This window comes from Heteronotia binoei, chromosome 7, assembly GCF_032191835.1.
Source record: "Heteronotia binoei isolate CCM8104 ecotype False Entrance Well chromosome 7, APGP_CSIRO_Hbin_v1, whole genome shotgun sequence".
Taxonomy (NCBI): domain Eukaryota; kingdom Metazoa; phylum Chordata; class Lepidosauria; order Squamata; family Gekkonidae; genus Heteronotia; species Heteronotia binoei.
The window spans coordinates 9,846,403-9,874,247 of NC_083229.1; positions in this window are offsets into that span (position 1 = coordinate 9,846,403).

The window sequence follows — 27,845 nt, forward strand, 5'->3', positions numbered from 1 at the left end:
GACAGACATGCATAACAAAGAAATATCGATCCGTTCGCTTTTGCTCTCTAGATGTCAAGGCTTTCAACTGCCAAAGCCGTGTGGTGTGACCGGCTCTGGTAGTTTTTTGTTTCATTCTCGGAGTGCTCCAATTCTATTGTTAATGCACTTTTACAATTGTCACTCACAATGACGGATTCCTAAACCACAACTTCTCCTGAATGGGGCGGATTTTTGATTAAATAATTTGATTAAATAAAAAGAATCCATGTAAACAGAACCCGTTGAAAAAGCCCAGCAGGAGCTCATTTGCATATTAGGCCACACCCTCTGATGCCAAGCCAGCCAGAACTGCATTAATAAGAACATAAGAACATTAGAGAAGCCATGTTGGATCAGGCCAATGGCCCATCCAGTTCAACACTCTGTGTCACACGGTGGCCAAAAAACCCAAGTGCCATCAGGAGGTCCACCAGTGGGGTCAGGACACTAGAAGCCCTCTCCCACTGTGCCCCTCCAAGCGCTGAGAATACAGAGCATCACTGCCCCAAACAGAGAGTTCCATCTATACCCTGTGGCTAATAGTCACTGATGGACTTCTGCTCCATATACTTATCCAACCCCCTTGTCATGATCCTGGGCTTAGTGAGGCCTGCAGGCCCCAGGAAAGCCTGCTTAGGAGTTACTGGGAAAAGCCTACATTTCCCAGGATCCCGTCTATCCCTCTGATGGGTAGTAAGGGTTTTGGAGGGAAACAGGCCCAGAGAGGGGTGGGGCCTGGGAACAGTATATATAAAGGCCAAGCCCAGGAAGGGTTGCCAAGTCCAATTCAAGAAATATCTGGGGACTTTGGGGGTGGAGCCAGGAGACATTGGGGGCGGAGCCAGGAACAAGGGTGTGACAAGCATAATTGAACTCCAAGAAGGGACAGCATGCCTTTTTAAATGTCTTCCTTCCATAGGAAATAATGAAGGAAGAGGCACTTTCTTTTGGGGCTCATAGAATTGGACACCGTGGTCCAATCGTTTTGAAACTTGGGGGGTACTTTGGGGAGAGGCACTAGATACTATACGGAAACTTTGGTGCCTCTACCTCAAAAAACAGCTCCCCCAGAGCCCCCAAAACCTCCAGATCAATTCCCCATTATACCCTATGAGAATCGATCTCCACATAGGGAATAATGACGTGCTCAGCAGACGTTTCCCTCCAACACCACCCTCCCGTTTCTGGTGACTCTGAAGCGAGGGATTGGCCTCTCTACTCATGAGTTGCTGCCAACTTCTTCAAAGTAACACAGACACACCATCCCAAGAGGAAGCTTTTCAATCGGAGACTGAAGCCTCCGGAGGTAGAAAGGCACATGGTCCTCTGAGGATGGGGTTTTCCCCCACCGGCCAGCTGACTGGGGGTGGGAAGGAGTCTGGGAAAGTGGAAAAAACCCCACTGGGACCTGGGGATTGGCAAGCCTATATGTCTGAGAGCTGCGAGATAGGGAAGGGAGGGAGGGAAGGAAGGATTTTAAATGCAAAAAATGCAGTATCAAATTGATCCAAGAAGACTCCCTTCAGGAAAGATGCGTGAGTGCCTGAAGGATCTGCAGGATTCATGTTGCACCCCAAATCCTCTAGCTCTAACCTACCAAAAGAAGCATCCAATCCGTCCCTTGTCCAAGGCTTTGCCTGTCCTACTTAGCTGAGTTTTCCACCGCTCGCTCAACCCTCTGTTGGGTAAAAAAAAAAAAAGTCACACATCGACAGAGAGAAGAGTTTAAAAATAAAAATGCCTTCACAAGTGGGCTTTTCTCTCTCTCTCTCTTCCTTTCTTGGGGGAATGCTCCAGGGCCTGCGTTGGCTTCCCTCAGCTAAAAGGCTTGCTGATTTTCCATGGTACAAACTAGGTGGAAAGCTGAGTTCCCGGAATGATAAAGCAGGGGCTTGTTAATTTCTGCAGGCCTGCCGTGCACAGTTGGAACAGCTGCACGGAGCTTCGGTGAACTTTTACTGGGACGGCGTTAATTTGTGCCAAATGCAGACACGGTTGCATATGCTCGTTCCCAGTAGGCTTTGGCTGTGTGTGATGATAGCCGGCGGAGTGCTTATGCCCAAAATCACCCCTGATGTTTTCAAAAAGGGATGTTTGCTTCTTAAAATACCTCTATCGACAGTGGCCCAGAGCGGCTTGCAAAAACCATTCTACACTGCCACCCAATCGCAATTAAAATAAATGCAGCAACAAGATAAAACCACTTCCTGATCAGGTCTAGTCAGCCCTGTGCATCTGTCTGCTTGGCTGCACTCACGGGGAGTAACGAGCAGGAGTGGAATTCTAGCAGGAGCTCCTTTGCATATTAGGCCACACACCCCTGATGTAGCCAATCCTCCAGGAGCTTACAGGGCTTTTCGTACAGGGTCTACTCTAAGATCCAGGAGGATTGGCTACATTGGGGGTGGGGGTGGCTTAATATGCAAAGGACTTCCTGCTACAAAAAAACCCCTGCTTACCTCAATGATACCCTGCCTTTCTCCCCCACGTGGGCCCAAACAACAACCCTGCAAACACTCTCTCAGATTAGGCTGAGAGAGTAAGAATGACCCAAGGTCACTCGCTGAGCTTCCATGGAACAAGTGGGGATTTCAAGCTGGGTCTCCCACAGGCCCGTAGCTATGAGGGGGCCTGTGGGGGCACTAGGCTTGCCAATCCCCAGGTCCCAGCGAGAGTTCTTCCGCTATCCCAGGCTCCTTCCCGCCCCCAGTCAGTTGGCCGGTGGGGGGAAGCTCCTCCCTCAGAGGACCATGTGCCTTTCCACCTCTGGCGGCTTCAGTCTTCGATTGAAAGGCTTCCTCTTGGGATGGGGTGTCTGTGTTGCTGTGAAGAAGTTGGCAGCAACTCATGAGTAGAGAGGCCAATCCCCTGCTTTAGACTCGCCAGAAACGGGGTGGGGTGGGGGAGGGGGCAGGGAAACATCTGCTGAGCACTTCATTATTCCCTATGTGGAGATTGATTCTCATAGGGTATATTGGGGAATTGATCTGGAGAGTTTCGGGGGCTCTGGGGGAGCTGTTTTTTGAGGTAGAGGCACCATATTTTCTGTATAGCATCTAGTGCCTCTCCCCAAAGTACCCCCCAAGTTTCAAAACGATTGGACCAGGGGATTCAATTCTATGAGCCCCCAAAAAGGTGCCCCTATCCTTCATTATTTCCTATAGAAGGAAGACATTTAAAAAGGTGTGCTGTCCCTTTAAATGTGATGGCCAGAACTCCCTTGGAGTTCAATTCTGCTTGTCACACCCTTGTTCCTGGCTCTGCCCCCAATATCTCCTGGCTCCACCCCCCAAAGTCTTCTGGCTCCACCCCCAAAGTCCCCAGATATTTCTTGAATTGGACTTGGCAACACTAGGGGGCACAGCCTGACTTGGGGCCCCTAACCAGCCTCCAGTGCCTCGGCTGCATCCTTCTCCATTCTGCCGTCGTCATACACCCTTGCTTCTGCTTGTTTAGGGACGTGTTCATACACAGTTGCTTCTGCTTGCTTAGGAGCCGGAAGAATTCTCTGACCCCTCAGCAAGCAGAAACAAGGGGGCACTTTCGGAGCCCAGAACTGAAAGTTAAGCTCCCTGTTGCTTCTGCTTGCTTAGGGGGTGGAAGAAATCTCTGACCCCTCAGCAAGCAGAAACAACTGGGCACTTTCAGAGCCCAGAACTGAAAGTTAAGCTCTGTATTACTTCTGCTTGCTTAGGGGCTGGAAGAAATCTCTGATCCCTCAGCAAGCAGAAACAACGGGGCGCTTTCAGCACCCAAGACTGAAATTTAAGCTCCACGTTGGGCTGACATTGGGCTAGAGGGCACCTGGAAGAAGAGGCCGTTCTGGCCCTCAAGTGAGGCGGCGGGGGTAGGGGGCTGATGGCTCCATTGCAGACAGGGCAGGGTAGGGTAGGCTGGTGCACACAAGTGGAGGTCCCGGCTGCAGTCCGGGGCTGGGGATCAGTGGAGAGTTCATGTTTGCCTGCAGGGGTTTTCTGGCCTGGTCTCGCTGGCCACCCGACCGAGGGTGGGAGCTGCGCTTGGGCAGCCTCGGCTCGCCCTCCGACAGGAAGAAATCCAAATTGGAGGTCTTTTAGCCCCAGAAGTCAGTTGCAACTTGGTGACACCTTCCAGGTGGCGGGCTTGCCTAGCTGGATCATGCTACAGGTAAGGGCAGGAGACCGTGCGGCACGTATCTAAACCTCTGAGTGGCTCCCCACCAGAGCTGCTGGAAGAGGGGTGGAAAGGGATCACCTTGGGGCAGCTGTGGGGAGGGGGGAGGCTGTATGGCGGCGAGCTGACAGCTTTCCTCCTCAGCGGTGGTAGGGGAGAAGGCCATGGAGGTTGGGGCCACTATGTGCCCCCTGAAAAAAATCAGGGCCCCCCAATTCTTCAAATCCTGGCTATGGGACTGGTCTCCCAAATACTAATTGCTACACCACACGGGCTGAAAAAAGCATATGATCTCTCATCCAGCTATTGGGAGTTCAGTGTTGAAACTGTTAATTATGAGCAGGGGTGGAATTCTAGCAGAAGCTCCTTTGCATATTAGGCCACACCCCTCTGACGTAGCCAATCCTCCAAGAACTTGGAATTCTAGCAAGAGCTCCTTTGCATATTAGGCCACACACCCCTGAGGTAGCCAATCCTCCAAGAGCTTGGAATTCTAGCAAGAGCTCCTTTGCATATTAGGCCACACCCCTCTGATGTAGCCAATCCTCCAAGAGCTTACAAAATGAGCCTTGTAAGCTGTTGGAGGATGGGCTACATCAGAGGGGTGTGGCCTAATATGCAAAGGAGCTCCTGCTAGAATTCCACCCCTGGTTAGGAGCATGTTCTAACAGTTGCTGACCGGCAAGCCCTTGACATAAACAACTTGAACTACTGCTCATTTCAAGCAGAGACGGGCTCAATTATTTATTACTTTGGTTTTCTATCCTGTCCTCTCCACAAGCAGACTCAGGGCAGCTAACAGTCAATTTAAAAACACAATGTAAGGTTACAATTTAAAAAAAAACCCCAATTAAATTAGCAATTAAAATACATTTCATGATGCTACTCAGAACTGATGTATAGGCAGGATCAGGGGTCGTTTTGTAGAAAAATGGGTGGTGGAGCTGATCCAGGGATTGTTATGCAGCTGCACCTACTATTCAGTGGACAAGGTGGGGAGGAGGGGGAACCCTCAGAAAGAAAAAGAAGACTGCAGATTTATATCCTGCCCTTCTCTCTGAATCAGAGACTCAGAGCAGCTTGCAGTCTCCTATATCTTCTCCCCCCCCCCCCCACAACAGACACCCTGTGAGGTGGGTGGGGCTGAGAGAGCTCTCACAGCAGCTGCTCTTTCAAGGACAACTCCTACAAGAGCTGTGGCTGACCCGAGGCCATTCCAGCAGCTACAAGTAGAGGAGTGGGGAATCAAACCCGGTTCTCCCAGATAAGAGTTTGCACACTTAACCACCACACCAAACTGGCTCATGAGAGGTTCAGGAGCTGCTGTGAGCTCCCGTTGAATCTGAGGCCTGGGTGGGATCATAACTTTCTTTCTTCTGACAGTGATCCTATGGTGATCATAATTCCTCATGAGTGATGTCGCTCAGCAGTGTGGAGTGATAGTCCTCTCCCATTTAGGTATTGAAGGCCTGTCGAAATAATGCAGTTTTACAGGCCCTGCAGAATTGGGAGAGATCCCGCAGGGCCCTTAGGGCCTCTGGGAGGGCATTCCACATTGTTGGTGCTGCCACTGAGAAGGCCCTGGCCCGTGTAAAGCAGTCTAGCCGCCCTTGGTCCGGGGATAGATAATAGATTTTGAGTTCCTGAACTCAGTGCTCTCTGGGGAACATATGGAAAAAAGTGGTCCCATAGAGAGGCAGGCCCTTGACCATATAGGGCAGGGATGGGGAACCTCCGTCCCGAGGGCCGTATATGGCCCTCGAGGTCACTTGGTGTGACCCTTGGGGATTGCTGGACAGATACATAGATTGCCACGTGGCAGCCTCCCTGAGGCCTGGCTGGCCGGCCAGAATCACTGCAGGACCTGGAAAAGTTACTGTCTCAGTTCAGTTTGCACTTAATTATCCCAGATGGTGTGGCCTAATATGCTAATGAGTGTGTGACCTCATATGCTACTGAGTCCTGCTGGGTTTTTTTCTACAAAAAAGCCCTGGACCAATGCATTTGCCTTGGGCAGCGAGCCGGGTGTGTGTGTGTGACAGATTAGGCTCTCTCCACATGACTTCAAATAGAAAAACAATTCTTTGCATTAATTTTGCTGGCCTGAATCGTTCTCCCTCGGCGGAGCACACTGTTTTTTTAAGTTGATCATTTTTTATGGCCCGCGAATGGTGTTATAAATATCCATATGGCCCTTCGCAGAAAAAAGGTTCCCCACCCCTGATACAGGGCTTTAAATGTCAATACCAACACCTTGATACAGACTTGGAACGCAATAGGTAGCCAGTGCAGCTCTTTCAGCACCGGTCAAATGTACTCCCATTGCTGCTTTTCATCCAGTCCTTTATCTCCGCTCCTGCCCAGCGAGCGTGTCGGCTTGTCAGATGCCTGCTCTGAAACGGACCTGATATATTGGGTAAAAGTCCATGAAATACTTCAAGGAATACTGAAAGTGGTGATACCCTATAAACCAGATTTTTTTTTTCTTTTAAGTATGGTACGGAAGGATTTGGATAAAGAAAATGTCCATTTAGCAATACATGCCGTAACAGCGGCAAGGATTTTATATGCAAAATGTTGGAGACGGGAGAAAATACCAAATATGGAGGAATAATTGGGGGGGGGGGGAATCTTAAACGTAGCAGAATTAGACATTTTGACCGCCCTGTTAAATGGGAAATCATAGCAAGTGGCAACAGACAAATGGGTCAGGCCAGGGGCGGCCAACGGTAGCTCATAGTCAAATGGATACAGGTTTCTGGAAGTCAGAAACTATTATGTAAATGAGGGAAATGGGTTCAAATCGAAATGAAATCGAAAATGTCAATGTGATTGTCTTAAAACCACCTCCGATCTCTATTTTATGTATTTATGAGGGTGTTTTTTTTTTTAAATTGTTGTAATGAATAAACTACCTCCAATCTCTGTTTTATGTATTTATGAGGGTTTAAATGAATAAACTATAAAGATGGGGAAAAGAAAAAGAAACGGATCGAAGGCGAGCGATTCCTTTTTCCTCACAGCCCACTAAGATGCCGACATTGAATGCGAGCGATGCCAGATCGCTGCTGCGTGGAACTGAATCTCAGCCGAGGTGTATGTGTGTGTGTGTGTTTCGCCCAGGTGAAAAACTCCATGCCTCATTACCAGCTCTCCTGTGGTACAACAGGAGCAACCCACAGAGAAGCAAATTCGTCTGCCGGGGCAGCCCGCGAGGCTTCCTCAGAGCCGTGGCAGCTCCCGAGTGAGAAATCAGAGGACTTGTGAGATGTAATATTTTGATTCAGTTATTCTAGCCGTTGTCACCCGTAATGGGCAGTTTGCTTGATTTCTGCCATCATGAATCACTTCAAGTACATAATGGCTGCCGCTCGCAGTGTCCTGCGTACCAAGAAGCCGCCCCCAGTGGATGGAGCCTCCTTATCTCTTGCTTTACTGATCTTCTTCACGGCTTTTTTTTGTCGAAGCCAGTCTGAGGCAACGATTTGGATCTACCTGCCTACCCTATTTTTAAAGAGACCCAGTAAGGTATAGCGGTTAAGTGTGTTGGCTCAATCTGCGAGAAGCAGGTTCGATTTCCCACTCTTCCGCATGAACCTTCTGGTGTGACCTTGGGTCAGTCCCAGTTCATGAAAGAACTGATCTCTCAAGAGCAGTTCTCAAAAGAGCTCTCTCAGCTCCACCTACTTTGCAGGGTGTCTGTTGCAGGGAGAGGAAGGGAAAGAGGTTGTAAGGTGTTCTGAGACTCCGAGTGAAAGACAGGGCATAAATCCAATTTCTTCCTCATCAACATCATCATCATCATCATCTCCTCCTCCTCCTCTTCCCTCCTTCCTCCTTCTCTTCCTCCTCCGTTCTTACCTTGACTTGAAGTTCATAGAATCACAGAGACGGAAGGGGCCATACAGACCATCTAGTCCAGGGGTGGCCAAACTTGCTTAACGTAAGAGCCGCATAGAATAAACGTCAGATGTCTGAGAGCCGCAAGACGTGAACGTCAGATGCTCGAGAGCCGCAAGGAAGGAAGGCAGATAGTTGGGGAGAGGTATAAAGAAAGCAACTTTAACTTTTTTGAATAAACAATTTTTATTAGTAACATATGGTAGCAAAACTATATCTACAACTTATAAAAACTTAAAAGTAAAAGAAAAAACTTTCTACCCCATATCTTACTTTTCCCTCACCCCTCCCCCCGTTACTTGACCCCCGCCAGTGTTATTTACTTAAAGGAAACAAATATTAAAGGTAAAGAAAAACCCAACGTTATATTCTTATTTTAAAAACCTTAATCATTATCAAAGATTGTCCAATGTCCTTTTATTTTCCACTCTTTTTTCTACGTATCTTCTGAATTTCTTCCACTCCAACTTAAAAAGTTCCAAATCATAGTCTTTTAATTTTCTTGTTAATTTGTCCATTTCACTCCATGACATAACTTTTGTAATCCAATCCCATTTCTCTGGTATTTTTTCTTGCTTCCACAGCTGCGCATACAATGTCCTAGCAGCTGAGAGCAAGTACCATAGTAAAGTTCGGTCTTCTTTTGGAAATTTTTCCATTTGTAATCCCAGCAGAAAAGTCTCTGCCGCTTTATTGAATTCATATCCCAAAATCTTAGAAATCTCTTGCTGAATCATTTGCCAAAACATTTTAGCCCTTTCACAACTTGAAATGCATTTTCCATGCAGCCAGCTGGCTTGGCTTGTCGAAGTGGTTTAAAGAGAGAAGTGCCTTTTCCAAGCCAGCTGATGGGGCAGAGGGGCCTCAAGAGCCATAGAATATGTGTGAAAGAGCCACATGTGGCTCCTGAGCTGCAGTTTGGCCACCCCGATCTAGTCCAAACCCCCCTCCTCGCTCAATGCAGGATCAGCCTACAGCATCCCTGACAAGTGTCTGTCCAGCCACTGCTTAAAGACTGTCAGGGACGGGGACTCGCCACCTCCCTAGGTAGTTGATTCCACTGTTGAACAATTTTTACTGCAATAAAGGTTTTCCCTAATATCCAGGCTTTACCTTCCCACCCTTAATTTAAACCCGTGATTACAAGTCCTCTCCTCTGCTGCCGACAAGAACAGCTCCCTGCCCTCCTGTAAGGGGAAAGGAAAGGTCCCCTGTGCGAGCACCAGTCGTTTCCGACTCTGGGGTGACGTTGCTTTCACAACGCTTTCACGGCAGACCTTTCACGGGGTGGTTTGCCCTTGCCTTCCCCAGTCATCTACCGTTTCCCCCCAGCAAGCTGGGCACTCATTTGACCGACCTCGGAAGGATGGAAGGCTGAGTCGACCTCAAGCCGGCTACCTGAAAACCCGGCCTCCACCGGGGATCGAACTCAGGTTGTGAGCAGAGCTTAGGTCTGCAGCACTGCAGCTTTAACACTCTGCGCCACGGGGCTCTTAAGGGACAGCCCATCAAATACTTACAGAGAACAATCGTTTCCCCCCTCAACCTCCTTTCCTCCAGACTGAACACTCCTAAGTCCCTCAGCCTTTCCTCATAGGGCTTGGTCTAGAGCAAGAGTGTCGAACTCATAAGATATCTCATAAATGAGACCTTTTGGGGCTGGACTGTGTATCGTAAAATGTAATGCCAGGTAGGCAGAGCTGTACACTTTATAAAGGACACGGACAAACGCAATTAAAGATTGATTTAAAAAAAATTAAATGAAACATAACTAAAACATTAACAGTCTTGCAATATTTTGCTTATTTAACAGTCTCTGGTAATGGACTCCTCTTGCTCTGAATTATTGCATCAAAATCTGGAGACAAGGTCTGTGCTGTAGCACTCTTGAGCATGCTGTCCAAATGTTGCTCAGTTGTGTATCTGTAAGTTGCAAAGATACTTTTGATTGACTGGCATTCATTACAGAAATCTCATGGTCGGTGCTTTGCACCAGGACCAGGGGGAAACATGAAACGGCTGAGCAATGTGAGCTTTTGTACATAAGCTGCTTCATGTCCTGGTCAGCCAGTGGAGAAAACAGAGGCTTTGCTCTGTAGCTTGATTGAGCAAGCATGGCAAAGCAAGCTGTGATGCAGAAGGAAGCAAGAGAGGGAGAAGGAAGCAGGCAACGGTGAGTTGCTCAAGGGCCTGAGAGGAGCCCTCCGGAGGTCTGACTTGGCCCTGGACTGCATGTCTGACACTCCTGGTGTAGAGTTTAGAGCTGTAGCAAGTTTACAAATTTGGAAGTTATTCTGTTCACAATAAGTTAAATGTACCTAGGTGAATATGTCATGTAAGACATGCTTCTTTTTGTAAGTAAAGATTTCTTTCGCTTGTTCCCATTTGAGTCCGATCATCTTTGTAATTTGTTTCGACTGCATTTTCCCCTTAACCAGGAAATGTGGAGGTTCAGGGATACTGTTTAAAGCTTCTGTACTTCCAAGGGTTAAATGTAATATATTGTAATTGATTTGGTTAAATGTAATATGTACATGTGAGTGTGTGTAATAGAGAGACAGGCAGACAGGTGAGAGAGAGAGAGAGAGAGAGAGAGATTGGATTTATTGGTTTTATAGATATCGGGTTTATATCCTGCCCTATATTCTGAATCTCAGAGTCACAGAGAGGTCACAATCTCCTTCACCTTCCCCACACACACAACAGAAACCCTGTGAGGTAGGTGGGGATGAGAAAGCACAGACAGACAGACAGACAGACAGACAGACAGACAGACAGACAGACAGACAGACAGACAGACAGACAGACAGATAGATAGATAGATAGATAGATAGATAGATAGATAGATAGATAGATAGATAGATAGATAGATAGATAGATAGATACCTCCAGGGTCATCTAGTCCAACCCCCTGCACAATGCAGGAAACTCATAAATACCTCCTCCTAAATTCACAGGATTCTCATTGCTGTCAAATGGCCATCAAGCCTCTGTTTAAAACCCTTCCTTGATAGATAAATAGATGAGAGAGAGAGAGATCGGATTTATAGACATTGGGTTTATATCCTGCCCTATATTGTGAATTTCAGAGTCTCCTTCACCTTCCCCACACACACAACAGACACCCTGTGAGGTAGGTGGGGATGAGAAAGCTCTGATAGACAGACAGACAAACAGAGAGGACAGGCAGACAGACAGACAGATAGAAGATAGATAGATAGATAGATAGATAGATAGATAGATAGATAGATAGATAGATAGATAGATAGATAGATAGATAGATAGGTAGATAGATAGATAGATAGATAGATAGATAGATAGATAGATAGATAGATAGATAGATAGATAGATAGATAGATAGATAGATAGATAGATAGATAGATAGATAGATAGATAGATAGATAGATAGATAGATAGATAGATAGATACCTCCAAGGTCATCTAGTCCAACCCCCTGCACAATGCAGGAAACTCACAAACCCCTTCCCCTAAATTCACAGGATTCTCATTGCTGTCAGATGGCCCTCTAGCCTCTGTTTAAAAACCTCCAAAGAAGGAGACCCTTCCTTGATACAGAGAGAGAGAGATTGGATTTATTGGATTTAAAGATATTGGGTTTATATCCTGCCCTATATTCTGAATCTCAGAGTCTCAGAGTGGTCACAATCTCCTTCACCTTCCCCCCACACACAAAAGACACCCTGTAAGGTAGGTGGGGATGTGAAAGCTCTGATAGACAGACAGACAAACAGAGAGGACAGGCAGACAGACAGATAGAAGATAGATAGATAGATAGATAGATAGATAGATAGATAGATAGATAGATAGATAGATAGATAGATAGATAGATAGATAGATAGATAGATAGATAGATAGATACCTCCAGCGTCATCTAGTCCAGCCCCCTGCACAATGCAGGAAACTCACAAAAACTTCCCCCTAAATTCACAGGATTCTCATTGCTGTCAGATGGCCATCCAGCCTCTGTTTAAAAACCTCCAAGGAAGGAGACCCTTCCTTGATAGATAAATAGATGAGAGAGAGAGAGAGATTACATTTGACCCCATCAAAGCAACCCGCTCTGCTTTTCCTTCTGAGGTCTAGGGAGGACACAGGCCATTTGTGGCAAGACAGGGGAAAAGTGACTGGACAAGACAGGGCAGGAACAGCACCGTAGGTCTCTATCGGACTCAAATCGAGCTGTTCTACCGCAGACTGACATAACTGCCCTCCTAAACTTCCCGACTTTCTGGTTTAGAATGCGGAACAGCTTGCCAGTGAGGCTTCCTTTTGAATTTCTCCTCACTGTTGTTTTAACCCCGGAATCCCATTCTGAAGTTGCTTCTTTATTTACAATATTTATGAGCCGCCCCCTTTCTCCTGAACGCGGCCCGGGAACCTTCCTGTTTCGTGCCGATCCCGATTTTCCTGGGCTGATTGTTTCCCCACAAAAATAGGCCGCCGCTTCTTCCGATGTTGTTTATGCACCACTAAAGAAGCATTATGCATGTATTCAAACTGCAAAGCTTGTATTGTATATTGTATATATAAATACGGGATACCAAACAACCTGCTTCTGCGAAACCCATCGAGTCTGCAAAACCAAGGGCCAAAAGTGGAGAATCGAAATTGTTCACACAAACACACACACAAAAAAGTGAATAAGTTTTAAAAGGGATGAAAACAGGCAACACTCCTGCATAGTGCAGGAAATCCACAAATGCCTCCCCCTAAATTCACAGGAGCCGCATTGCTGTCAGATGGCCATCCCGCCTCTGTTGAAAAACCTCCAAGGAAGGAGAGCCCACCACCTCCCGAGGAAGCCTGTTCCACTGAGGAACCGCTCTAACGGTCAAGAAGTTCTTCCTAATGTTGAGCCAGAAACTCTTCTGATTTAATTTCAACCCATTGGTTCTGGTCTTACCTTCTGGGACCACAGAAAACAATCCTACACCATCCTCTAGATGACAGCCCTTCAAGTCCTTGAAGATGGTGATCCTATCACCTCTCAGCCGCCTCCTCTCCAGGCTAAACATGCCCAACTCCTTCAACCTTTCTTCATAGGACTTGCATGTTGTAATCCACCCTGAGCCCATTTGTGAGGTAGGGTGGAATATAGATTTTCTGAATGAATGAATGAATGATACCCCATCAAAATCCCTCCTATCCCCAAACCCTTCCCTCCTCAGGATCCACTCCAACAAATCTCTGGAGAACAGTTGTCGAATCATAGAGTCAGAAGAGACCTCCAGGGTCATCTAGTCCAACCCCCCGCACAATGCAGGAAACTCACAAACACCTCCCCCTAAATCCACAGGATCCTCAATGCTGTCAGATGGCCATCCAGCCTCTGTTTCAAAACCTCCAAGGAAGGAGAGCCCTCCACCTCCCAAGGAAGCCTGTCCCACTGAGAAATCGCTCTAACAGTCAGGAAGTTCTTCCTAATGTTGAGCTGGAAACTCTTCTGATTTAATTTCAACCCATTGGTTCTGGTCCTACCTTCCGGGACCACAGAAAACAATCCGACACCATCCTCAATATGACAGCTCTTCAAGTCGTTGAAGATGGGGAATCATATCTCTTCTTCCTTCTTTTATTCTTCTTCCTGCTCTAAAGGCCATTTGAATTGACACACCGAAGAAGACCCTCTCCTGCCCGTCCGACTGGGAAATCATTTTCATTTCAAGACTGCGTCTGCCAGGAAGTTGCCTGAAATGAACTTTGGCAACATTCGTCTGTCTCCCACTTGGCCACCTGCCTCATCGTCTGCCTATTGTTTTCGGCTTCTGGAAGTTCAAATGGGAAGAATCTTTCTTCCCCCCCCCCCCCCCCCCGGCGACGGTTTTATAATTGGAGCTGAGGGGGGGAGTTTTTCCATTCTTAAAGAGTGTTCAAGCTTTTAAGCAAAGGAATGAGTTCTCAGATTGTGACTTCTCCCATTTTGAATGTTACTCAGGCCTGGGTTCTCTTTCCTCTGATTCCCCCCCCCCCCCCCAGCTTTTTCTGTTTTGAATATATAAAGGTAAAGGTAGTCCCCTGTGCAAGGTATGAAGCAGGGGTGGAATTCTAGCAGGAGCTCCTTTGCATATTAGGCCACACACCCCTGACGTAGCCAATCCTCCACAAACTTACAAGGCTCATTTTGGTAAGCTCTTGGAGGATTGGCTTCACCAGGGAGTGTGGCCTAATATACAAAGGAGCTCCTGTTAGAATTCCAACCCTACTATGAAGACCAGCTTATACCTGGACTCCCCAACCTGTGTGGCAGTTTGGTGTAGTGGTTAAGTGCGCGGACTCTTATCTGGGAGAACCAGGTTTGATTCTCCACTCCTCCACTTGGGTCAGCTGTAGCACGCAGAGTTGTCCTTGAAAGAGCAGCTTCTGGGAAAGCTCTCTCAGCCCCACCTACCACACAGGGTGTCTGTTGTGGGGGAGGAAGATAAAGGAGGTTGTGAACCGCTCTGAGACTCTGAGATTCAGAGTGGAGGGTGGAATATAAATCCAATATCTTCTGCTTCAAACCTGTGGACACCATTGGAATTCTGACATGGCATGGTGGGCAGAATGATAAAGGAACTACCACAAAATGGCTGCCACAGGAGGTGAAGCCAGCCACAAAATGGTTGCCTCAGTCATACAGTGAAGTTCCTTGGGCTGTGGTGGCAGCTCCCGCCCTCCACTCCGAAGAGTCAAGGAGCAGCTCACAATCTCCTTTACCTCCCCCCCACAACAGACACCCTGTGAGGTAGATGAAGATACTGGATTTATATCCCGCCCTCCACTCCGAAGAGTCTCAGAGCGGCTCACAATCTCCTTTACCTCCCCCCCTCCCCCCCACAACAGACACCCTGTGAGGTAGATGAAGATATTGGATTTATATCCCGCCCTCCACTCTGAAGAGTCTCAGAGAGGCTCACAATCTCCTTTACCTTCCCCCCCCCCCACACACACAACAGACACCTTGTGAGGTAGATAAAGATATTGGATTAATATCCCGCCCTCAACTCCGAAGAGTCTCAGAGCGGCTCACAATCTCCTTTACCTTCCTCCCCCACAACAGACACCCTGTGAGGTAGATGAAGATATTGGATTAATATCCCACCCTCCACTCCAAAGAGTCTCAGAGCGGCTCACAATCTCCTTTACCTTCCCCCCCCACACACACACACAACAGGCACCCTGTGAGGTAGATGAAGATATTGGATTTATATCCCACCCTCCACTCCGAAGAGTCTCAGAGCGGCTCACAATCTCCTACATTTTCTCCCCCCACAACAGACACCCTGTGAGGTGGGTGGGGCTGAGAGAACTCTCACAGCAGCTGCCCTTTCAAGGACAACCTCTGCCAGAGCTATGGCTGACCCAAGGCCATTCCAGCAGGTGCAAGTGGAGGAGTGGGGAATCAGACCCAGTTCTCCCAGATAAGAGTCCGCGCACTTAACCACTACACCAAACTGGCTGGGTCCTTGCTATGAAATGAGACGGGAGGTGAAGTAAGGAGCCAGGGAAGTGAGGCCATGATGGAACCCTTTTTTTGGCAAATTTGTGGACATTTTGAAGCAAAAAGGCTGTCTGGACTGCATAGAGCAGAGGTCCTGAACCTTTTTGAGCTTGCAGGCATCTTTGGAATCCGGGCATAAGGCGATGGGTGAAGCCACAAAATGGCTGCTGCAGGAGGCGGAGCCACCCATACAATATCAGAAGAGCCCCGCTGAATCAGACCACTGGTCCATCTAGACCAGTATCCTGTCTCTCACACAGGAGCCAACCATGCCTCTGGAGTTCCAAAAACAGAGCAGAGAGGATGAGACCTTCCCCTGAGAAGAACATAAAAAGAATCCTGCTGGATCAGAGCAGTGGTCCAACATCCTGTATCACACAGTGGCCAATCAAGTAGCAGTAGTTCCTTGGGAGATCAAGTAAAAGTACAGAGAGGCCAAGGCCTTCTCCTAGGCTTGCCAATCCCCAGGTCCCAGCGGGGGTTCTTCTGCTTTCCCAGGTTCCTTCCCGCCCCCAGTCAGCTGGCCGGCGGAGGGGAAGCCCCACCCCAAAGCCATCGTGTGACTTTCCTCCTCCGGAGGCTCCGATTGGAAAGGCTTCCGCTTGGGATGCGGTGTCTGTGTTACTTTGAAGAAGTTGGCTGCAACTCGTGAGTAGAGAGGCCAATCCCTCCAGAGTCGCCAGAAATGGTGGGGAGGGAAACGTCTGCTGAGCACTTCATTATTCCCTATGTGGAGATCGATTCTCATAGGGTATAATGGGGAACTGATCTGGAGGTTTCGGGGGCTCTGGGGGAGCTGTTCTTTGAGGTAGAGGCATCAAATTTTCAGTATAGTATCTAGTCCCTCTCCCCAAAGTACCTCCCAAGTTTCAAAACAATTGGACCAGGAGGTCCAATTCTATGAGCCCCAAAAGAAGGTGCCCCTATCCATTATTTCCTATGGAAGGAAGACATTTTAAAAGGTGTGCTGTCCCCTTTAAATGTGATGGCCAGAACTCCCTTGGAGTTCAATTCTGCTTGTCACACCCTTGTTCCTGGCTCCGCCCCAAAGTCTCCTGGCTCCACCCCCAAAGTCCTCAGATATTTCTTGGATTGGACTTGGCAACCCTACCTTCTCCTGATAAGAACACAAGAAGAGCCTTGCTGGATCAGACCAAAAATCCATCTAGTCCGGCCTCCTGACTCCCACTGTGGCCAGACAGTTCATCTGGATAGCCAACAACAGAGTGTAGAGACCAAGACCTTCTCCTGATGTTGCCTCCTGGCTCGGGGATTCTGAATGTGGAGGTTCCCCTCAGTCCCTATGGCTGGTAGCCATTGATAGACTTATCCTATATGACTCTCTCTAATCCCCTTTTCAAGCTTTTTATTTCTGTGGCCATCACCACACCCTCTGGCACTCTCACTCTCTGTGCAAAGCAATATGTCCTTTTGCCCGTCCTGAACCTCCTGCCCATCAGCTTCATTGGATGCTCTCAAGCTCTGGTATTTTGGGAGAGGAAGGAAAAGTTCTCTTTGTCAACTCTGTCTCCTGGTCCTTTCTTACATGCCAAGGGAAATGTAAATCAGGGAAATTGGGGTCAGGCAGCAATTTTTCCTCCGGGCCAGTTTGGCCTGGGATCCTGGAGGCTTTTTGCCATCATCTGAGCATGGAGACTGCAGGGGTCACTGAGGATGTATGTGTGTGAGGGAGGTATTTCTGAGTTTCCTGCATTGTGCATGAACATAAAAACATAAGAGAAGCCATGTTGGATCAGGCCAATGGCTCCTCCAGTCCAACACTCTGTGTCACATAAGAACATAAGAGAAGCCATGTTGGATCAGGCCAATGGCCCATCCAGTCCAACAGTCCGTGTCACATAAGAACATAAGAGAAGCCATGATGGATCAGGCAAATGGCCCATCCCGTCCAACACTCTGTGTCACATAAGAACATAAGAGAAGCCATGTTGGATCAGGCCAATGGCCCATCCCGTCCAACACTCTGTGTCACATAAGAACATAAGAGAAGCCATGATGGATCAGGCAAATGGCCCATCCCGTCCAACACTCTGTGTCACATAAGAACATAAGAGAAGCCATGTTGGATCAGGCCAAAGGCCCATCCCGTCCAACACTCTGTGTCACATAAGAACATAAGAGAAGCCATGTTGGATCAGGCCAATGGTCCATCCAGTCCAACACTCTGTGTCACACATAAGAACATAAGAGAAGCCATGTTGGATCAGGCCAGTGGCCCATCCAGTCCAACACTCTGTGTCACACATAAGAACATAAGAGAAGCCATCTTGGATCAGGCCAATGGCCCCTCCAAACCAACACTCTGTGTCACACAGTGGCCAAAAAACCAGGTGCTATCATGAGGTCCGTCAGTGGGGCCAAGACACTAGAAGCTCTCCCACTGTGCCCCCCCCCCCAAGCACCAAGAATACAGAGCATCACTGCCGCAGACAGAGAGTTCCATCAATATGCTGTGGCTAATAGCCACTGATGGACCTCTGCTCCATATGCTTATCATGTGCTTATCTGTATGCTTATCCAGACAAGGTCTGGGCAAACCTGATAAACTTCACGTCCCCTTTCCCCCCCCCCCCCCGGCTATTTCTAGCAGAAACTCCTTTGCATCTTAGGCCACACACCCCTGATGCGGCCAATCCACCAAGAGCTTTCAGAGCTTATACTACTGTAACCTCCACGAGGATTGGCTACATCACTGGTGTGTGGCCTAATATGCAAAGGAGTTCCTGCTACAAAAAAAAGCCGTGCCCCCCCCCCCCGTTGGGCATTCATGATCACACTCTTCCTCAGTCCCCTCTGACTACCCAGAGCCAGTGTGGTGTTGTGGTTAAGAGCGTGGACTCTAATCTAGGAGAACCAGGTTGAAATTAAATCAAAAGAGTTTCCGGCTCAACATTAGGGAGAACTTCCTGACCGTTAGAGCGATTCCTCAGTGGAACAAGCTTCCTCGGGAGGTGGTGGGCTCTCCTTCCTTGTGTTAGGGATTTCTGTTTGAAATTCTATTTCTTTATCTCAAACAGTGCGATGGATCATTGGATCAAATAATCATTGAGAGGCATTTAACATGAAAAAGTAAAAACATATTTATTACTACAGGGAAAAGGTACTGGGAGGTGAAAATAACAAACACTAAAGAACTACATCCTCACACTAGAAGATCATGCTTAAAGGGCTGTCCTATAGTGGATGGTGTGGAATTGTTTTCTGTGGCCCCAGAAAGTAAGACCAGAACCAATGGGTTGAAATTAAATCAAAAGAGTTTCCGGCTCAACATTAGGAAGAACTTTCTGACCGTTAGAGCGGTTCCTCAGTGGAAGAAAGTTCCTTGAGAAGTGGTGGGCTCTCCTTCCTTGGGGGTTTTTAAACGGTGGCTAGATGGCCATCTGACAGCAATGAAGATCCTGTGAATTTAGGGGGAGGTATTTGTGAGTTTCCTGCATTGTGCAGGGGGTTGGACTAGATGACCCTGGAGGTCCTTTCCAACTGTATGATTCTGTGAGTCTATAACACGCACACACAACGCCCAGGATACACTTCCATAACACAAGCTTATGAGTTGCGTGAGGGGAAAAAGAACTTTGGATGACATCAAGAGCTGGGGTCTGGAGACCAATTCCTATGAGGAAAGGTTGAAGGAGCTGGGGATGTTTAGCCTGAAGAGGAGGTGACTGAGAGGTGATATGACCACCATCTTCAAGTACCTGAAGGGCTGTCCTATACAGCAGGGGTGGCCAATGGTAGCTCTCCATTTGTTTTTTGCTTACATCTCCCCTTTGAGCACTGGGATCCAGGAAGAGACGTACATTTAGAGTCTAAAAAGGCTTTCCCAAATCTACATCTGCAGCGTCGCTTGGGCCACACAAGCAAATGGGCAACGTTGTCAAGCTTTTCACAACATGCAGCTGACATGGTTGGTTTAGTGTACAGCAAGTCGTGCATGATTCAGAGGATAGCAGGGATGGTCATTGAAAAGAGAACAGTTTAAATGTCTTGAAGCCTTTGATTGAGTAAAGTTCTGCATATGGATAGGAAAAATCCAATGCACGGTTCTAGGATGGAGGAGACTTGTCTTGAACATAATGGGGGAGAGTCAGTTTGGTGTAGTGGTGAAGTGCATGGACTCTTATCTGGGAGAACCGGGTTCAATTCCCCACTCCTCCACTTGCAGCTGCTGGAATGGCCTTGGGTCAGCCATAGCTCTGGCAGAGGTTGTCGTTGAAAGGGCAGCTGCTGTGAGAGCCCTCTCAGTCCCACCCACCTCACAGGGTGTCTGTTGTGGGGGAAGGAGATAAAGGAGATTGGAAGCCACTGTGAGTCTCTGATTCAGGGAGAAGGGCGGGGTATAAATCTGCAATTCTTCTTCTTCTTCTTGGCAATAGTATGTGCGAAAAGGATCTAGAGCATGGATGTCAAACACGCAGCCCAGGGGCCAAATGAGGCCACCTGAGGGCTCCTATCAGGCCCCTGAGCAACTGGCTGCCATCTGCTTCCTTCTCCCTCTCTCTTGCTTCCTGCTGCATAATAATTTGCTTTGCAAGGCTTGCTCAATTGCACAGGAGCTACAGAGCAAAGCCTCTATTTTCTCCATTGGCTGAGGCTCCTCCCTTGGGGAGGAAGGGAGGAAGAGCTTGTTTTTCTAGGCTCTTGCAGTCATACAGCAGAGCTACTGAGCCAAGCCTCTCTTCCTTCTATTGGCTGAGGCTCCCCCCCACCCCCGGTCCCCAGGAGAAGGAAGGAAAGAGCCAGAGCTTCCTTTGCCCAGTTCCCTGGATCCCATGGGAGAAATATCAAGAAAGCACCTTTAAGTCCAATGAGTGCTAACATTTTAGGCATGGTTTAATTGTGTTTGTCTGTGTCCTTTATAAAGTTTATATCTCTGCTACCTAATCTGCTACCACATGACCCAGGCCAACCCAACATGGCCCAGTCCAACAAGGTCTCATTTGTTATCCGGCCCTCATAACAAATGAGTTCGACACCTCTGATCTAGAGGTCTTAGTGGACCATATGCTGAACATGAGTCAACAGTGTGATGTGGTGGCTAAAAATCAAATGCAGTTTTGTTCTGTATTAACAGAAGTATAGTGTCCAGATCATGTGAAGTGACAGTATGGTTTTACTCTACTCTGGTAAGACCTCACCTGGAGTCTTGTGTTCAGTTTCGGGCACCACATTTTAAGAAGGATCTAGACAAGCTGGAACGGGTCCAGGGGAGGGTGACGAAGATGGTGAGGGGTCTGGAGACCAAGTCCTATGAGGGAAGGCTGAAGGAGCTGAGCATGTTTAGCCTGAAGAGGAGGTGCCTGAGAGGTGATATGATCACCTTCTTCAAGGACTTGAAGGGCTGCCCTATAGAGCAGGGATGGCCAAAGGTAGCTCTCCAGATGTTTTTTGCCTACAACTCCCATCAGCCCCAGCCATTGGCCATGCTGGCTGGGGCTGATGGGAGTTGTAGGCAAAAACATCTGGAGAGTTACCGTTGGCCATTCCTGCTATAGAGGATGGGGTGGAATTGTTTTCAGTGGCCCCCGAAGGTAGGACCAGAACCAATGGGTTGAAATTAAATCAAAAGAGTTTCTGGCTCAACATTAGGAAGAACTTCCTGACAGAGCAGTTCCTCAGTGGAACAGGCTTCCTCGGGAGGTGGTGGTGGGCTCTCCTTCCGTGGAGGTTTTTAAACAGAGGTTAGATGACCCATCTGATAGGAACGTGGATCCTGTGAATTTAGGGGGAGGTATTTGTGACTTACCTGCATTGAGCCAGAGAGAGAGCCAGTTTGGTGTAGCGGTTAAGTGTGCGGACTCTTATCTGGGAGAACCGGGTTTGATTCCCCACTCCTCCATTTGCACCTGCTGGCATGGCCTTGGGTCAGCCATAGCTCTGGCAAAGGTTGTCCTTGAAAGGGCAGCTGCTGTGACAGCCCTCTCCAGCCCCACCCACCTCACAGGGTGTTTGTTGTGGGGGAGGAAGGTAAAGGAGATTGTGAGCCGCTCTGAGACTCTTCGGAGTGGAGGGCGGGATATAAATCCAATATCTTCTTCTTATCTTCTTCTGCAGGGGGTTGAACCCTGGGGGTCCCAACTCTATTCTATGCCCTGCTGTTGGTCATCCAGAAGAACTGTTTGGTCACTGGGTGAGACACTATGCTGGATGTGGTGGACCACTGGTCTGATCCAGCAGGGCTCTTCTGGTTTCTTAAGTTTCTGGAAGCCAAATCTTACCATTCCCTGGCTCCGCAATGCCTACCCCCCCCCAATAAACCTAAATAACTTTACGTTTTCACAAGACTCAGAGTTTTAGCTGCTGCAGGCGAAGACAGCAAATTCCCAGAATTTGCTCCATTTAAAAATTCCTCTCACTTTTAGAGGAAAGTCAACACACATGCAAAAAAGAATTCCACCCCCCCCCCCCCACACACACACACACACAGTCCTCCATTCTGATGCTCTGTAATCTCAGAATGCAAATTCCGGATATTCAGAAAGGACCTAGGGAGGAGCAGTTTGCATCGGCAGGAAGATAAGCCAAATAGGTCAGCGTATGAACCGCACTCGGGCAAAAGGCTCCCTTCTGCAATTGTGGCAGACACTTTAAATGTCTTTCTTTTGTGCCCATAAACTTTGTATCTCTTTAGTATCTAATTTTTTTTAAAAAAAACCAAAAATCTGAGCCTTCTTGGAGAAAGGGAGTGATTGATGCCCTGTAGTTTGAAACTGGAACAGGGGATAAGATCTTTGCTGTGCTAACAGTGCCCTCAAGAGGACGGCAGGGAAAGGACAACAGAATAGCTTTCCCAATAGGGGTTTGATGTTTTCAAAGTGTGCTGTGCCTGCGTTTTAATAAGCTATTTTCTCCCCGGGTTTGTGTGACCGTTTGGTGTAGGGGTTAAGTGCGCGGACTCTTATCTGGGAGAAGCGGCTTTGATTCCCCACTCCTCCACTTGCAGCTGCTGGAATGGCCCTGGGTCAGCCATAGCTCTCACAGAGCTGTCCTTGAAAGTGCAGCTTCTGGAAGAACTCTCTCAGCCCCACCCACCTCACAGGGTGTCTGTTGTGGGGGAGGGAGATAAAGGAGATTGTAAGCAGCTCTGAGACTCTGATTCAGAGAGAAGGGCGGGGTATACATCTGTGGTAGTCCTTCTTCCAGCAAAAAAAGGAAAAAAGGAAAAGAAAGGACTGATGGGAGAGAAGATAATGATTTTTTATTGAATGTGTGTCCGTTAAGCGCCTTCAAGTAGTTTATGATTTGTAGTGACCCAATGAAATGATTACCTCCAAAACGTCCTATTCTTTTTGCTCAGATCTTACGAACTGAGCGTGACGACTTCTTATATTGAGTCAATCCATCTCATGTCAGGTCTTCATCTGTTCCTACTGCACAATTCATCTGTTCATACACTCCTAGCACAAATTTTTTATCGGAGTGTTTTGAATGTATGTGCCATGCGTATGAGATAGAAAAGGGTCAGTCACATTACCCTAAATAATGTTTGAGACCACTGACAGCCAACTAAATTTCATTGAAGGTATAAGCCAACAGTGTCAAACATGCGGCCCAAGGGCCAGATCAACCCCCCAAAAGGCTCCTATCAGGCCCACAAGCAACTCTCTGTCATCCACTTCCTTCTCTCTCTCTCTCACTCACTTCCTTCTGCATCACAGCTTGCTTTGCCAGGTTTGCTCAATTGCAAAGGAGATACAGAGCAAAGCCTTTGTTTTCTCCATTGGCTGACCAGCACAAGAAACAACTTACGTCCAAAAGCTCACAATGCCCAACCATGTCATGTTTCCCCCCGGGTCTTTGGCTCAAAGCATTGACCATGAGATTTCTGTAATGAATGTCAAGAAATGAAAGTAGGTTTGCAATTTACAGGCACACACCTGAACAGCATACTCAAGACTGATACAGCACAGACATTGTCTCCAGATTTCGATGCAATAATTTCGAGCAAGAGGTGTCTCCTCCAGATGCAAAGGCCAAATTGGAACAACAAGTTTAGTCTACAAGATCACCAAGGGGAAGCGTAGTCTTGCAAACTGAAGACTGTGGCTTCCTTGATTCAGTCAATCCATCTCATGTTGAGTCTTCCTCTTTTCCTGCTACCTTCAACTTTCCCTCGTATTTTACTGTCTTTTCCAATGAGTCTTCTTTTTTCAGGATGTGACCAAAGTACAATAGCTTCCGTTTAGTCATTAAGAACACAAGAAGAGCCCTGCCTGAGACAATGACCAACCAGTTCCTCTGGACAGCCAACAACAGGGCATGGAGGCCGAGGCCTTCCTCTGATAAGAACATCAGAGGAGCTCTGCTGGATCAGACCAGTAGTCCCTCTAGTCCAGCATCCTGTCTCACACAGGGGTCAACCAGTTCATCTGGACTGCCAATAACAGGGCATGGAGGCTGAGGCCTTCCCCTGATATTGCTTCCTGGCTCTGGGTTTCAGGCGATTAGTGCCTCTCAGTGTGGAAGTTCCCCTCGGTCACCATGATTAGAAGCCACTGATAGACTTGCCCTCCATGGGTCTATCTAATCCTCTTTTCAAGCTGTTTATCCCTGTGGCCTCTGGAAGTAAATTCCACATTTTAATCACTCTCTGAGTAAAGTAGCATTTCCTTTTTGTCTGTCCTGAACCTACTGCCCTCCAGCTTCACTGGATGCCCTAAAGTCCTAGTATTTTGGGAAAGGGAGAAAAAAAAATCTCATTTTAGCTTCTAGTCAGAGTTGAGGCTTGATTTGATCTAGAACCCACCGATTTGTCATTCCAATGGTCCATAGTGTCCGCGAAACTCTTCTCCCGTAACGCATTTCACTTTCCGACAGCTTTCTTCATTGTCTCAATTTCATCCCTACAGGGCTTTTTTTGTAGCAGGAACTCCTTTGCATATTAGGCCACACATCCCTGATATAGCCAATCCTCCAAGAGCTTACAGGGCTCTTCGTACAGGGCCTGCTGTAAGCTCCAGGAGGATTGGCTACATCAGGGGTGTGTGGCTTAATATGCAAAGGAGTTCCTGCTGGGCTTTTTCTACCCCAAAAGCCCTGGATTCAGATAATTTGAGAGGAGTAGCCATGTGAGTTTGCTGCAGAAAAATGAATAACAATCCATTAGTCCAGGGGTGTCAAACTCATTTGTTAAGAGGGCTGGATCTGACGAAAATGAGACCTTGTTGGGCCGGGCCATGTCAGGCTGGGCTGTGTGTGTACCTATTTAAGATCAGGCAGCAGAGATATAAACTTTATAAGGGACACAAACAAACACAATTAAAAATTTTATTTTTAAAAAACTTAAAACATTGGCACTCATGTGGTCTTAAAGGGACTTTCTTTGTATCTCTCCCATGCGATCCAGGAAACTGGACTAAGTAAGCTCTGGCTCTTTCCTTCCCTCCCCAAGAGAACAGGAGGAGGGGAGTCTTAGCCAATAGAAGGAAGAGAGGCTCGGCTCAGTAGCTCTGCTGTGTGATTGAGAGAGCCTAGCAAAGCAAGCTGTTCTCCTCCCTTCCTCCCCAAGGATGGAGCCTCAGCCCATGGAGAAAATAGAGGTTTTGCTCTGTAGCTCCTGCGCAAGTCTTGCAAAGCAAGCTGTGATGCAGAAAGAAGCAAGAGAGAGGGAGAAGGAAGCAGATGACAGCCAGTTGCTCAGGGGCCTGATAGGGGCCCTCCAGGGGCCTGATTTGACCCCCGAGTCGCATTTTTGACACCCCTGCATTAGTCAATGGATATATACTTCATGCAGGTGGGGAATTGACCTTTGGCTCATGCAGGGCTTTTTTTGAACAGAAATGCAGTTCCAGCTGTCTTGACATCAGGGGTGTGCGACCTAATATGCAAACTAGTTCTTCTGGGCTTTTTCTCCCCCCCAAAAAAGCCCAGACTTTAATGCATTAGCTCATGAAGTAGAATTTTTGCTCACAAGACTCCACAGCTTAGAGGGAACATTAACATAGCAATGGGAAAGAAAGGTCCCCTGTGCAAGCACCAGTTGTTTTCGACTCTGGGGTGATGTCGCATCATGACGTTTTCACGGCAGATTTTATATGGGGTGGTTTGCCATTGCCTTCTTCAGTCATCTACGCTTTCCCCCTAGCAAGCTGGGTACTCATTTTACTGACCTCAAAAAGATGGAAGGCTGAGTCAGCCTTGAGCTGGCTACCTGAAAACCCAGCTTCCGCCAGGGATCGAACTCAAGTCATGAGCAGAGCTTAGGACTGCAATACTGCAGCTTTAGTCGCCCTGAGCCTGCTCCGGCGGGGAGGGCGGGATACAAATAAAATTTGTTGTTGTTGTTGTTGTTGTAACACTCTGCGCCACAGGGTTCTTTATAACATAGCAATACAATGACATGAATTATCTTGATGGTGGTTTTCAGCGACACATCCTTACCCTTCCTGAATTAGCCCTGTCGAAACCACACCGAAAGAGCTTATATTGCACTGTTAGCATTCCCTTGCATCATCCTCCGCACCCCCCAACACCACACCGCACCTTTGCTGACACAGATTGACAAGAAGGGGAGCTCACGTTGCAGTGTTGACTTGGGTAAGAGACTGGGTCCTACTGAACAATAGGAGACAGCTGATGCTAGAGGGCCATGATCTTACTTTGGGTTGGCATACGTACCTATGGTACCAAAGTCTAGAAGGACACTTGTCTTTTAAAAATCATTGCTTCTGGAAATCCCTGTACTATACATGGACTTGGTTAAAACCAAAAACCTATCAGAAAATTCCAAGATGGGTCTCTCCTGTGGAAGCATTTATACCTCCAAATCTTATGAAACCAAACCAGAGTTATAGATATGAAGAACTGCTGAAAAAAAGACAATCAACTGACAACTAAGGAAGAATTAGAAAACATGGATATCAAAATGAGTTCGTGGCTGAGAACACAAGTAGAATCCAAGCATACCAAAGACAAGACAATAGACTTTAACAGGGAACAATACCCATTTGATAAAATTCTCTTGAGCCCTCAAGAAAAGTTAATTTCCAATTTATATTCATATTTACTGCAGACGAAGATGCAAGATGAGACTGTAAAAGAGTGTATGGTCCAATGGGCTAAGAATGTGGGTTGTAATATTATGCTAGAGCAGGGGTGGCCAACAGTAGCTCTCCAGATGTTTTTTGCCTACAACTCCCATCAGCCCCAGCCATCAGCCATGCTGACCGGGGCTGATGGGAGTTGTAGGCAAAAAGCATCTGGAGAGCTACCGTTGGCCACCCCTGTGCTGGAGGAATGGGAGAAGGTATGGAAGCTTAATATTAAATTAACCAAGTCAGTAGCTTTTAAAGAAAATCTGTATAAGATGTTTTACAGGTGGTATGTAACCCCACAAAAACTTTCTAAAATGTACGCTAATATGTCAAATAAGTGTTGGAAATGTATTAAGCATGTTGGGTCTTTTTACCACATGTGGTGGACTTGCAAGGTGGTGAAGGACTATTGGAATATGGTGCATGAGTTATTACAGAAAATTTTGGAAGACAGAAATTCAATTTAAACCAGAACTATTTTTATTGAACATTTATCCCAATGACTATACAAAAGAGACGAGACATTTATTGGCGCATATTAATACAGCAGCTAGAATTCTTTTGCCGCAGAAATGGAAACGCCAAGAAATTCCCATGAAATCAGACTTGATGGAGAAAATATCGGAAACGGCTGAGATCCCAGTTGCTTGCTGGGAAATCTAAGAAAGAAGCAAGAAAACTTTGGGTGAAGCTATATGCGTGGTTAGATACTTAAGAGTTTTTGCTGTTAACCTTTACCTTCCTCTCCTGTACTGTACATTATAAGGACACATATATTTGAAATTTGAAGCTAATTAGATAATTTAGCCAAAGGCTTACAATCGTTAAAATGTGATGATAACATTTGATAAGATGTGATCTGAAGGAAGTACTTCCATAACTATATTGGTACTGATGTTTGTATCTAATTTTCTATTTCCCCCTTCCTCTTACTTTTCTGGAAACTAATAAAAATTTAAAACAGGAAAAAAAAAGAAGAAGAAGGGGAGCTCACCTCCTTGCGTGTGTTTTTGAACAGGCATTTGTGAATTTTAAAAGGTTGCTTACTGCGAGCTTGATTTGTTGCGTTTCAACAGCTCGGAGAAAGTCAACCCAAATTAATTCAGCACCGCGCAGTCAGAGCTGTGGTCAGAATACACCGCTTCGAAGCAATCGATACTCACCCCCCTCTCAGGTTGCAGAGAATCATTCCCGAATTACTCACTGCTGGGAAAGGT